Below are 11932 nucleotides of genomic sequence, written 5' to 3'. Positions count from 1 at the left end.
GTGTGTGAGTGTGTGCATGTGTGTGAGTGTGAGAGTGTGTGTGAGTATGTGTGTGAGTGAGTGTGTGTGTGTGTGTGTGTATGTGTGTGTGATCAGAGGACACCTCACTGGAGTCGGTTCTTTCTTTCCACCATGTGGATGTTAGAGATTGGACGTAAATCCTCAGGCCTGGTGGCGAGCGTCTTTACCCACTGAACCATTTTGCTGGCTCTGTAACTATCTCCCAGCCCCTCCCCAACACCCCCACTATAAGAAGGGTTCCCAGTGGGGGAAGAAGCATTCCGACATGCTTCCTTCCTTTCTCATCGCCTCTTTACTCGCCAGCGGTAGAGCTAAGCTGCTCACCCACCCACCACTTTCACAGATCCTAGGCACCGCAGTGTCTGGATTGGCTACACACAGATGGCAAGAGCTTCGTACGCCACGGCTACATACATAACCATAGCTAGGAGGGGAATTCCTCCTGTGTAACAGGAACAACTACATTTCAGTTCTGAGTTATAGATTCTAAATAACAGTGACGACTCTTGCTACCATTTGCAGGTATTGACCGCTTAGACTATGACATGACCCACCAACACCATCACCCCATTTTACAGATGTAACAGAGTAAAGTTTCCCCCCAAGATCCCTAAGTTAGCCTTAACAGAATTGAAGTTTAACACTGCATACTGCCTCGTACCCCTGAATATTTTAATTATTTGAAGAAAATTGGAATTTCCCCCCATGGCTTCGCAATTGTTAACCATACTACATTTTTAAAGAAAATTAATTCCATCTCAGCTGACTCACCGCGGGGCCAAATGCAGAAGGGTGCAAACAAGTAGCACCAAGAGTCTACTCTGGGGGCTGGAGAGATGGCTCAGAGGTTAAGAGCACTGTCTGCTCTTCCAGAGGTCCTGAGTTCAGTTCCCAGCAACCACATGGTGGCTCACAACCATCTATAATCAGGTCTGGTGCCCTCTTCTGGCCTGCAGGTGTACATGCAGGCAGAAAGCTGTATGATATATACATAATAAATAAATGTGTTTTTTTTTAAAAAAGAGTCTACTCTGTTCATTGTGGATTTTTATACATATAGGTGTGTGTGCGTGTGTGCTCGTGTGTGTGTGTGTGTGTGTGTGTGTGTGTGTGTGTGTGTGTGTGTGTTCGTCCGTTCGTTCATTTTCGACACTGCTAAGATATTTGAAGTCACAGCAGAGATGGAGGTAGGGCTGTCTGGGGAGAATTGGAAGTCAAGAGGCAAGATTTTAGCCCAATTTCCAACAGCGCACCTCCCCAGACCACAGGTACATCACGGAGAAGAAGAAACCAGCGAACGGCAGTTTGGAAGATCCTCTCTGCTTTTAGGTATCTAGCATTCATGAAGCTGGTAGCATTACACTGACGCCAGAGGTGTGGGTACAGCGACCCCTACTGGCAGTCTCTCCGTACTGGCCTTCAAGGAGGTCCCGCACCAGCCAGCAAGTGGTGATCAACCTTCGAAAGGAAAGGCTCCAAACTCACCCTACCCATCTTCTAACTTCTTACTGCCACGCTGGGGGACGGGGAAGGCGATGGGGGCGGGGGGCTGGATTGATACACACTAAGATTTTAAAGAGGCCCAAGGGATTGCAGGGGAATTTAGGAAGATAGACAGAGGACTTCTCTTCCGTTACATTTGACTTACCCTTGTGGATTAAAACAAGCCACAATGAAACAAAATTGTTAGTCTAAGACATTTTCTCCCTCTTCTCTTCCTCTCCCTCCCCTCCATCTCTGACTTCTCCTCCCTCCGTTTCTGTCTTCCTCCCCACTCGTTCTCTCTCTCCCCCCCTCCCCCTCCCCCCCTCCCCTCTTCCACCCCGCCCAGCCCCTCTGGTTGAGGCATGCTCTCAGTACCTTTCCTGGAAAGATGCCTCATCCTCCGATGTACACTTTACCTTGTCATTTCTTGCTTCTTCCTTCCTTCCATTCTTCCTTCCTCCCTTCCTTTCCTTCTTCGGGCTTTCTTCTTAACACGTGATCATATGTCTTTGGTCTGCTAGTCATATTTAAACTTTCTCTTCCCGCCAGTCAGTGTCTCATCTTAATTTTTGTCAACTGTATCAGCTACATCGGTGGATTATTCTGCCCCACACAACACCGTTGTATACTTTCTGTCTTCCATGGGAATCTGGATGTGACTGCTAAAGTAGAAGCAGGTTGCTAAAATGTCTTCAAGACACTTGGGGACATTGTGGTAGAGTAAACGGGGAGAGTTAATAGATCTCAGAAGAGACAGCATAATTCACATAAAAACAGAAGGAATACTTGATATGCCCAACACTGTGTAATGAGGAACCATTGGTTCAGGACATACGTGTAGCTGGTTCTCTAACTGGAGGAGAACGGAAGGTCAGAAGTCAAGGGAGTGCTGCATGGTACAGCTAATATGTGATGTCACAGTTGATGTGTGATGTCACAGTCGATGTGTGATGTCACAGTTGGTGTGTGATATCACAGTTTGATATATGATATCATAGCTGATATGTGATGCCATGGCTGATGTGAGATGTCACTGTTGATGTATGATGTCACAGTTGATGTGTGATGTCACAGTTGACATGTGATGTCACAGCTGATGTGTAATGTCATAGCTGACATGTGATGTCACAGCTGATGTGTGATGTCACAGCTGACATGTGATGTCACAGTTGATGTGTGATGTCACAGCTGACATGTGATGTCACAGCTGATGTGTGATGTCATAGCTGATATGTGAAGTCACAACTGACGTGTGATGTCACAGCTGATGTGTGATGTCACCGGTAATATGTGAAAGATATTTAGAAGCAGATCTCCAGGGGGTTGGGGATTTAGCTCAGTGGTAGAGCGCTTACCTAGGAAGCGCAAGGCCCTGGGTTCGGTCCCCAGCTCCGGAAAAAAAAAAAAAAAAATAGAAGCAGATCTCCAGAATTCACAGCTTCCTCCTGCACTACTACAAGTGTTCTAGATCCAGGTCTACCTGTCTACGTTCCAGCAGCATCACTTACTGAGTGCTTCTCCAAACTTCATTAGCTTCCTCTTAAGTAAAACGGGAGTCATGGCAATAGCTTGTTCATCACGGGTTTGGGAGGCCATTAAATGAGACGTTTATTCAAGTGTTTAGCACTGTGAGTCTCTGCGTCATATATTTAGATAGATGCCAGCTCTCACTACTGTGCTTGCCCAAGGAAGGCTTCTGATAACGGTGACCATCCTGACAACTGATAACCGGTGCTCGCGGCATCCATAAGCTGCCACCACAGCATCTTTGTTTCTTTCCCTTCCAAGGCATTTCTTACGCACTTCACCCCTCATCAGCACCAGGGTGAAACAGGAGGGCCAAGGTGTGGGGGAGCAGGGGAGCTAAGACGCAGCCCCATGGAGAGGCTGGCAGTTAGGAGGGGAGAGGAACTGCCCAAACTTTGAGATCACAGCTGAGGTAGCTTCAAAAAACAAATTTAATATGCTGTGGAAAGCGGGAAGATTATCGCTGGGGAAAATGAATTACTTGGGATTTGAATGGAGCTTTTGTGCGTGTTGTGTGGAGGAGTATCCCCTTAGACGAGCAGGGATTTAGAGTTGGGAGGAATTTAATCTGTTCCTTGAGCCCATTTTAACCTAAAAATACGTTTTAATGGTTAGAGTTTTGGATGAGAACCAGCACCCATTCAGAATCAAGTAAAGGGAAGGAAAACGCGAAAGGCCCTGCCTACCCTGTGCAGAAGAAAGAGAGGAAGCATTCGCACTGGGACCATTGAGATGGCTCAGTTCAAATGGTTGGTTTGACTTCCGTGATGGGAGATGGGGACAAAGCTGCATGGGAGGACCCAGGAACAATCTACAGAATTTCCATTCATTTTTTATTTGTGTTGGATGATCGAGGACATTAAATTCAGCTGTGTTTATTTCTACTCATCCCATCCGAGAAAGCCAGGATTTCAAATTCGAGTTACTTTGTTCTTATTTATTTATTTTGAGACAAGGTCTCACTCACTATGTAATTCTGGATAGCCTAGAACACACTACGTAGACAAGGCTAGCCTCGAACTCACAGAGATCCATCTGCTCTGCCTTCCAAGTTCTAGGAATAAAGGCAAGCGCCTCCTTATCCTGCCTAAGTTTGAGTATGAATAATGTTCAGGCAAACGTTTTACTATTTCTTTGTATGCGTTGTTGTTGGGGTGCTAGATAGTGGAGAGATTCTCGGATTAGGGATGTTCCACCTACATTAAGAACCCCTTCCCTAAATTCCATTTATGAGTGAAGTCAACCCAGAGACATTCTGTTATATCCCTAGATTAGCGTCTTGCTCAGCCATGATCAGAAAAGTTTCTCCTTACCGGGGACAGGAACTAACAGACCCACAACTGGACAGTGTGCAGAGAATGGCAGATATTGCAGCCCTCAGTCCTAATGGGATGTTTCCATCCAACCCTGTCCTTGGGGCTCAGGGAGCTACACAGAAGAGGCAGAAAGGCTGTAAGAGCCCGAGGGGAGGAATAGGAAGCAGCATCCTGCAGACACAGCACATGGGTCCACGTATGAACCCGTAGAGCATGTAGAAGTATGCATAGGACCTGTACAGGTTCAGTTCAGATGGAGCCCCATAGCTATCTGCAATTGACACCTGCTTCCAAAGGAAGACTGTATTCAAGACAAGTGGAGGAAATTGTGTCTTGAATAAATTTCGAGAGATTTGAGACTTTAAAAGAAATGGAATGTGGTAGCATGCACTGGCGATCCCAGCACCCAGGAGGCAAGAAGACTGAATTTGAGGCAAATCTGGAGTGCATAGTGAAACTTGCTTAAAAGGAGTGAGAAGGAAGAGAGGAGGAGGGAAAGGAGGAGAGGAGGGGGAGAACTGAACAAGAAATACTGTTCTTGGTCTAGAACAGAGTACTGGCAGCAGGAATAGCACCCTGTGCTACAGGGGGGAAAAAGAAGAGGGGAGGAGAAGGGATGGTACAGGAGAGGAGGGGAGAGGAGAAGGGAGGAGAAGAATACTACCCTGGTAGAGATTCTGCCAAAGTAAACGAGATCCCTGGAGTTGGGAGCAGCAAGGTGGCTCAGCAGTTAGAGCACTCGCTAAGCTGGACACTCGCATTGTCAGCAGACACTGGGCAGGAGAGCCCACTCAACGTATTTAATCTTAACTAAGTCTTTTATGGCAGGAAAATGGGCTTGTGTGGGAAATTATTCTACAAAGATTAGGGAAAAGGACAGAAGGCAAAAATGCCGACAGCCTCTTTCTAAAGTTGACCTTGGCTCTAAAGCATCATTCCACACGCAAATAACCGTGCAGACACTGTGGTCGGTATCTGTGGCTCTCAACAAGGACAAGGAGGGAGGGGGTGGGCATGGATGGAAGGCAGAGCCGTTCACAGGCAGCTGGTGAGGTGTTCTGACTGTGAAAGCTGACTTCAATCCTTTGCCTAGGCTCTGACGACTGAAGCCTGAACAAACCCAAAGCTGTCACCATGATCCAGGAATAACTGGAGTAGATGGAGCAAAGAAGGCGGCGTGGCTGAGAACTGGAGTCTTCCGGTCTCAGAGTTGTTCTGGGGAGAATTATCTTCCTCTGGACTCCAGTTAAACAAATCAGCCTCTCTTCCTTTCTCCTCAGCCAACTGCATCAAATAAACCCACATACCCGTTATTCAATGATAATCTCAATCCTAGAATCTCATTTAACATGAGATACTCTCCCTGTGAGTATCCATTCTTTCTCCACACACCTCCCCCATAGTCTCTCTCTCCCAGACACCCACTCCAGTCTTTATCAGAGACCACATTGGGTACCAGTGTGTGCTACCAGCTCCCCCAGCCCCGGGGTGGGAGGCCAGTCACACGGCCAGGTCTGTGCAGCCCACTTTAAAGTTAGGAGAATAGCTAAGGAGACTTGCCCAAGGTCACAAGGGAAACCTGGGGTGGCACAAAATCCAAACCCAAAAAAGCAGTGTGCCTCAGGGTCCCCTGGGAAGATAGACTCCAACCACTGCACTGTGGTGCCTGTTTTTCCTGGGCTCTGGCATTTGTTTGGGCAAGTTGTATGGGGTCAGAGGTCGGGAGGTTTGGGGGTTAATATAGTCGCAGGAATCACCTTCTTTATTCTCACAGACATAGTTTATTCTGTCCTGGAAAAATAGCTTTGGAAAACCTAAACCAGAATTGTTTCCTGTCTCGTATACCTGCCCTCCCCTCTCCACACCCCGAAGTTGACAGGGAAAGATGCCAATTGTTGTTATGTGTGCTAGAGAAATACGTGTGCAAATGCAACTTGGGGAGAGTCAAGGGTGCACTCTGTTTGCTCCAAGTCCGGTAAAATGCTTGCTTCTGAGGTAGGTAGAACCAGGCTTGGCAGCTTACACCAAATAACAATGGTGCTGTTGGCAGCGGGGAAACAGCGGGCAGGTTTTCAGATGCACCAACAGTTTGTGGGAATGCCTGGCTTCCTGTCCCCTGAGACTGTCTCACAACACAATGTAATTCCTTGTCCTGCCCCTGAGACAGAGACACCAGGTAGCCAGGCACCGTGAAGAGACTATTCAACGAGGAATTCTCACAGGCCCATGACTTTGTAAGTGAAGAAAGTTTTATCTCCTGGTTTTGGAAGAGAAAGGGCAAAGCCAAAGGTATAAAGGGACAATGGAAAATTCAGAACAGAAGGTACACAGGAAAATTCAGCAAACGCTATGGCCCAGGAAGATGGCTGGAGCCAGCCCAGGAACAGCAGAGAGAGCTGTGAACCCAGGAAAGAGTCCAGAATCAGTCTAGGGTAAGATGCCCACATGGTAGAGTCCTATGTGGAAGACCAGGGAAGCCAGCATCAGGCCTAAGCTGATCAAAGTGCCAGGAGCCCTAAAACAAGCACAGGAGTCTGTGAAGGGCGGGATCAGGCCAGAGCTAAGACATGCTCCCGAATGCATGGAGTCCCACAACAGCCATGAAAGGCCAGAAAAGTCAGAATCAGGCCACAGCTGACCCAGCCACTCAGAACAGCCAAGGTGGTGAGGACCAGCCAAGAGTTCGTTAACCGTTTGACAGGGACTGTCACCAAGGCAACAATGGCCTCTTAGAGGAAGATTACAGACCAGTCCATGACTGTCAGTCCACAGAGAAAATGGCACTCTTCCATGACTTAGTTCTCTCAGAAACACTGCAAATCTTTCCACTGAATGAAGAACCTGGAAGGGGTGTGTGCCGTGCTGTGGGGGGCACAGGTTTACAGAACCAGCAAACGAACTCCAGATACACAAGTCCTGGTGCAGAGACAAAACAGACAGACAGACAAACAATGTGAAAAGGTGCAGGCCAACAGGTTCCCTCCCACTTCGAGAGAACGATCCTCTTGAAGTGGCTGTGTCCGAACAACTCCAAGGAGATATGCCCAGGCCATGAGGATGAAAACAAACATGAGATCAAGAAGCAACATTGAGAAGTGGAAACAGTTCAGTGACGAAAAAGAATTGCCAATAAGTAAGTTAAAACTATACAAAGACGGTTTGAGTGGGGGTCATAAGAAAGCACGCGCACGGAGAACGTGCAGATACTGGAAGGTAAGCAGAGAGCTCTGCCTTCACTCCTTGTCTGACTTAGGGTTTTATGGCTGTGAACAGACACCATGACCAATCCAAGTTTTATAAAGGACAACATTTAATTGGGGCTGGCTTACAGGTTCAGAGGTTCAGTCCATTATCATCAAGGCAGGAGCATGGCAGCCTCTAGGCAGGCATGGTGCAGGAGGAGCTGAGAGTTCTATATCTTCATTTAAAGGAAGCCAGGAACAGACTGGGCATCCTTAGGCAGCTAGGAGGAGGGTCTCCAAGCCCACCCCCACAGTGACACACTTCCTCCAACAAGACCACACCTTCTAATAGTGCCACTCCCTGGGACGAGCGTATACCAACTACCATACTCCTGTATTTCAGCATCTCAGAAAACGGTCTGAGTGCTGGGACGCTGTCCAGATGCGAAAACTCAGAATAAGAGAGCAGAGTAGCAGGACCTTTCATCAGAATATTGAGGCAGGTGGATGCCACAAGAAGGGCGGACCGGCCAGAGGGGCCCTTCCATGATCCCCTCTATGACCCACCTCCCCTTCAAAGCAACGCACTTGCTCATTTCACAGCCAGGAGGAACCAGCTGAGGGCGGCCATTCACAGCCTCACTCAGGCAACTGTCACCCCTTGGAATGGAGGGCTTCAGCTGAGAGAGACGGTCCCATCTCCTCTTCTGTTTCCAGAGTCCCTCTCCTGAGGGAGGGGCACTCATATTAAAGCTCAAGTGAGCAGTCGAGGGACGACGGGAGAGGGAGCGCAGGCTAATGTGCAGTCGTGGCATGAAGCTTGCCCCGACCTGGGTCTGTGGCCTTGGCTTCTATTTCACTTCTCAGCTTGGCACAAGGCTTGAGGGCCAGCACATGGAACTGAGCAGACCCAAGGGAGGAGAAAGTCCTAGGGAGTTTCCAGTTCTAGTCCTAGAACCCGCCAGACAATCAGAACCCTTTGGCCAAGCAGACAGAAGAGTCAGCAATACCAAACACACTAATCCAAAATACAACATACAATGCTTTTTAAAGTGTTGTCCAGCCTCAGTGGGTATGACGACGCATGTCCGTAATCCCAAGCCTCAGGAGGCTGAGGCAGGAGGACCACAGAAGCGAGGCCAGACTGGTCTACAATGTAGAAAAATATGCTGTCCCAAAAGACGCTTCTCTAATCTGTATTATTACCCAATCCAATGTTTTTCCTCCTCCCCACGTCTCTAAACGTAACTCGCTAAATCATGTCTGCCTGACCGACCTGATGATGACAAGTCTTCACGCGCACAGCGTGACGTGAAATTTAACTTTATACCTGCAACGCCGAAGGTTCAGCCCAGTCACTTTATTTTTTTTTAACTCTATCAAGTTTTATATTGTGATCTGTCGTCAAGTCGGCAGCCTGGAAACAGAGAGGAACCACTTCCGTGTATGAGAAGTCTCAGAGTCTGTGGCGTCATTCTTCTTCTTCCGAGTTTGTCATCAAACGTGAAGCAGTGTGATGCAGATGTTTGAGGCGTGACAAGAGGCCACGAGAACAAGAATACCAGCTTAGCCAGGGGCTAGTCACAGACTTCTCACACTCCGATATACTATACACTATACGTAGTGATGCCTTCCAAAGCTTCTGACTGTGGTGGCGTGGGGGCGGAACCTCTAGATGTCCCTCCCACCCTTCTGGACCAATCAGGTCCAACTGGGCTGCACTTCACCTGTGCAGCATAGTCGAGCTGCCGGGCGAGGCAGCCTGTGGGTTGATTTACAGGAGAGCTGCCCCTTCTCCCGTGCCACCCCCACCCCTGCGACACACACACACACACACACACACACACACACACACACACCTGCAGCAAGGAGTGTGTGACAGCATGGTAACTCCCTCTGCTGGTAATCTGCGGGAATTCTGGAATTATCAGGAAAATATAGACAAAGGGCCAAGTCAGCCTGGAGTGGTTTTCAGTGCATGTATAGCAAAACAAAAAATCTGTCCTCAAAATTAATTTATAGGGGGCCCTATTCCTATTTGTGATTGACTGTGCATGTGATTAAAATCAGATGCATCATGGGAAAGAGCAGGTGCATCAAAGACTTACATAACCCAAGTCTATTACTCAACGCAGAAAGTCACCCACACTCGGCCCTTAGCAACCGACGCCTGGACCACAGAAGGACGTCCTGGGAGTAACCAGGTGGCCTGAGCTTTCTAACTCAAGCAGCCCACTGTTCCCTGACCTCTACCCTAAACAATACACCAAGACCAGACAGAGACCACCGACAACAGGATCCCACTGTGTAGCCCAGGCTAGCCTGGAATTCCCCACATATCCCAAACTGGCCTCGAACTCGAGATCCTCTTTTCTCAGCCTCCCAAATGTCACCACACATCGCAGCCCTCTCTGTTTTAATAGTCAAGTCCTGTGACACACAGGAACCTCTCTCTGTTCATCCCAGCCCCTTTCTCTCAGACTCCTGTGCAGCTCTCAGCAACTCCGTTCATTTGAAGCATCCACCAGCCCATGATGCCATTTTCTCTTGTCACACTACTGTGCCTCTCCTCACCTAGACAGGAAGTCTAACAAGGTCAGGCTCAGGTCTGGCTTCACCCCTGCTTATAACCTCACCACCTAAAACAGTATGTGGCAGGCACAGGCAGCAGGAGAATGTGCAAGCAGGCACCTGCTCCCTTGAGGATTCGGAATGCTAGCTTTTCCCTGCTGCAAACCTTCCTAACCACAGGCAGCCACATTCAGCTCACCGAGTACATCCCGTGCCAGCCCTCCTGCCCCACATTATAAATGGCATCTGCCCGAACCTCTCCATTCATCAACACTGCTGTATTTTACAAACCACAGCCCTTTACCGACATGCAAAGTCTCCTTCTCTTAGATGTAATATTTATGAGTTTTAATATCTCCTTACAGGCATTCTCAGGATGTAAGTATCAAATTACTACATCTTTAGATTGCATTGCTCTGGAACAGTGGTTCTCGACCTTCCTAATTCTGACCCTTTAATACATTTCCTCATTTATAGTATCCCTCAACCATAAAAGTTTATCATTGCTACTTCATAACTGTCATTTTGCTAGTTATGAATCATAATGTAAATATCTGTGTTTTCCAAGTGTCTTAGGCGACCCCTGTGAAAGTCATTCAACCTTCCCCAAAAGGTGTCGTGGGTGACCCACAGGTTGAAATCCATGCCACTAGAATGCTTGACTTTAAAAATTGATGTTTGAGGGCCAGTGAGATAGCCCAGTGGATAAGGACAACCTAGAACCCTGGTGGTGGAAACAGAGAATGGAGTCCTACAAGTTGATATCTTGGGGTTAAGGCAGAATTACCAGCAGTTTCTGAAATGGCCCTTGTAGTGGCTGTTCCTAGTTGTCAACTTGACTATATCTGGAATGAACTACAATCCAGAACTGGAAGGCTCATCTGTGATCCAGGTCTTGAGGCTGAGAGATACAAGTTTCTGACCTAGATCTTGGCATGGAGATCTTGAGGCATAGTGGCCATGAATCCCAGGAGACTAAGGCAAGGAGTTCAAGGTCATCTGAGACAAAGCAAGTCCCAGATCCAGGCATGGTACACAACTTTAATCTGGGACACACCTTCTGCGGGAGACATTGGACATTGGAAGAAGGAAGATTCTCTCTCTTTGACTGCCTGCCTGCCTTGTAGGACTGGGGCACTGATAGATTCTTGAATTTCCATTCACATTTGCTGCTGACCATTGTTGGGGAGTTGGACTACAGACTGTAAGTCATCAACAAACTCCCTTACAATATAGAGACTACCCACAAGTTCTGTGTCTCTAGAGAACCCGAATACAGCCCCAAACCCATTCCTGCCACTTTGCATTATGAATTCATGCAAAACAGCATTGACACGCTCTGAGAGGGGCGGAAGATGCTCCTACCACCCACACCTCACATATTCATCCAAGATTCCGCTCTTTATGGGAAAAACAAGCAACGTCTGTCTTATTAGTATGTAAGCTTGCTTTTATATTTAACAAACAGGAAGATTATCTGTATAACACAGAGTTGTTCAGAATACATTTCTTTATGGTTTGCCATCAGGGAATATTTGATTTGTACGCCTGTTTTATATACCTAAATATCCTTGGGGCTGTGTAGCGGTTGCGTGGGTATAAAGGGTGTTTATGAAGCACAGCTCCGAGGACCTTCTAGGTCCAGAGCAAAGCCTCCAGGCTCCCATCCTAAGCACCGTCTCTGTGGTCCTCAGCCAGTGTAACGGCAGGGTGAAACTAGAAACATCATTAAGATTCCTTGATGCTCTCGCGCTCTGTCTTTTAATAGAACCGAGGGTTAATAAATTAATAAGATGCCACTACACCAGCACAGATCAGTCAAGGAGCTGT

Source organism: Rattus norvegicus, chromosome 14, assembly GCF_021556685.1.
Source record: "Rattus norvegicus strain SHRSP/BbbUtx chromosome 14, alternate assembly SHRSP_T2T, whole genome shotgun sequence".
Classification (NCBI taxonomy): Eukaryota; Metazoa; Chordata; class Mammalia; order Rodentia; family Muridae; genus Rattus; species Rattus norvegicus.
The sequence above is the reverse complement of the archived record's forward strand: the minus strand, read 5'-3'. Positions refer to the sequence as shown.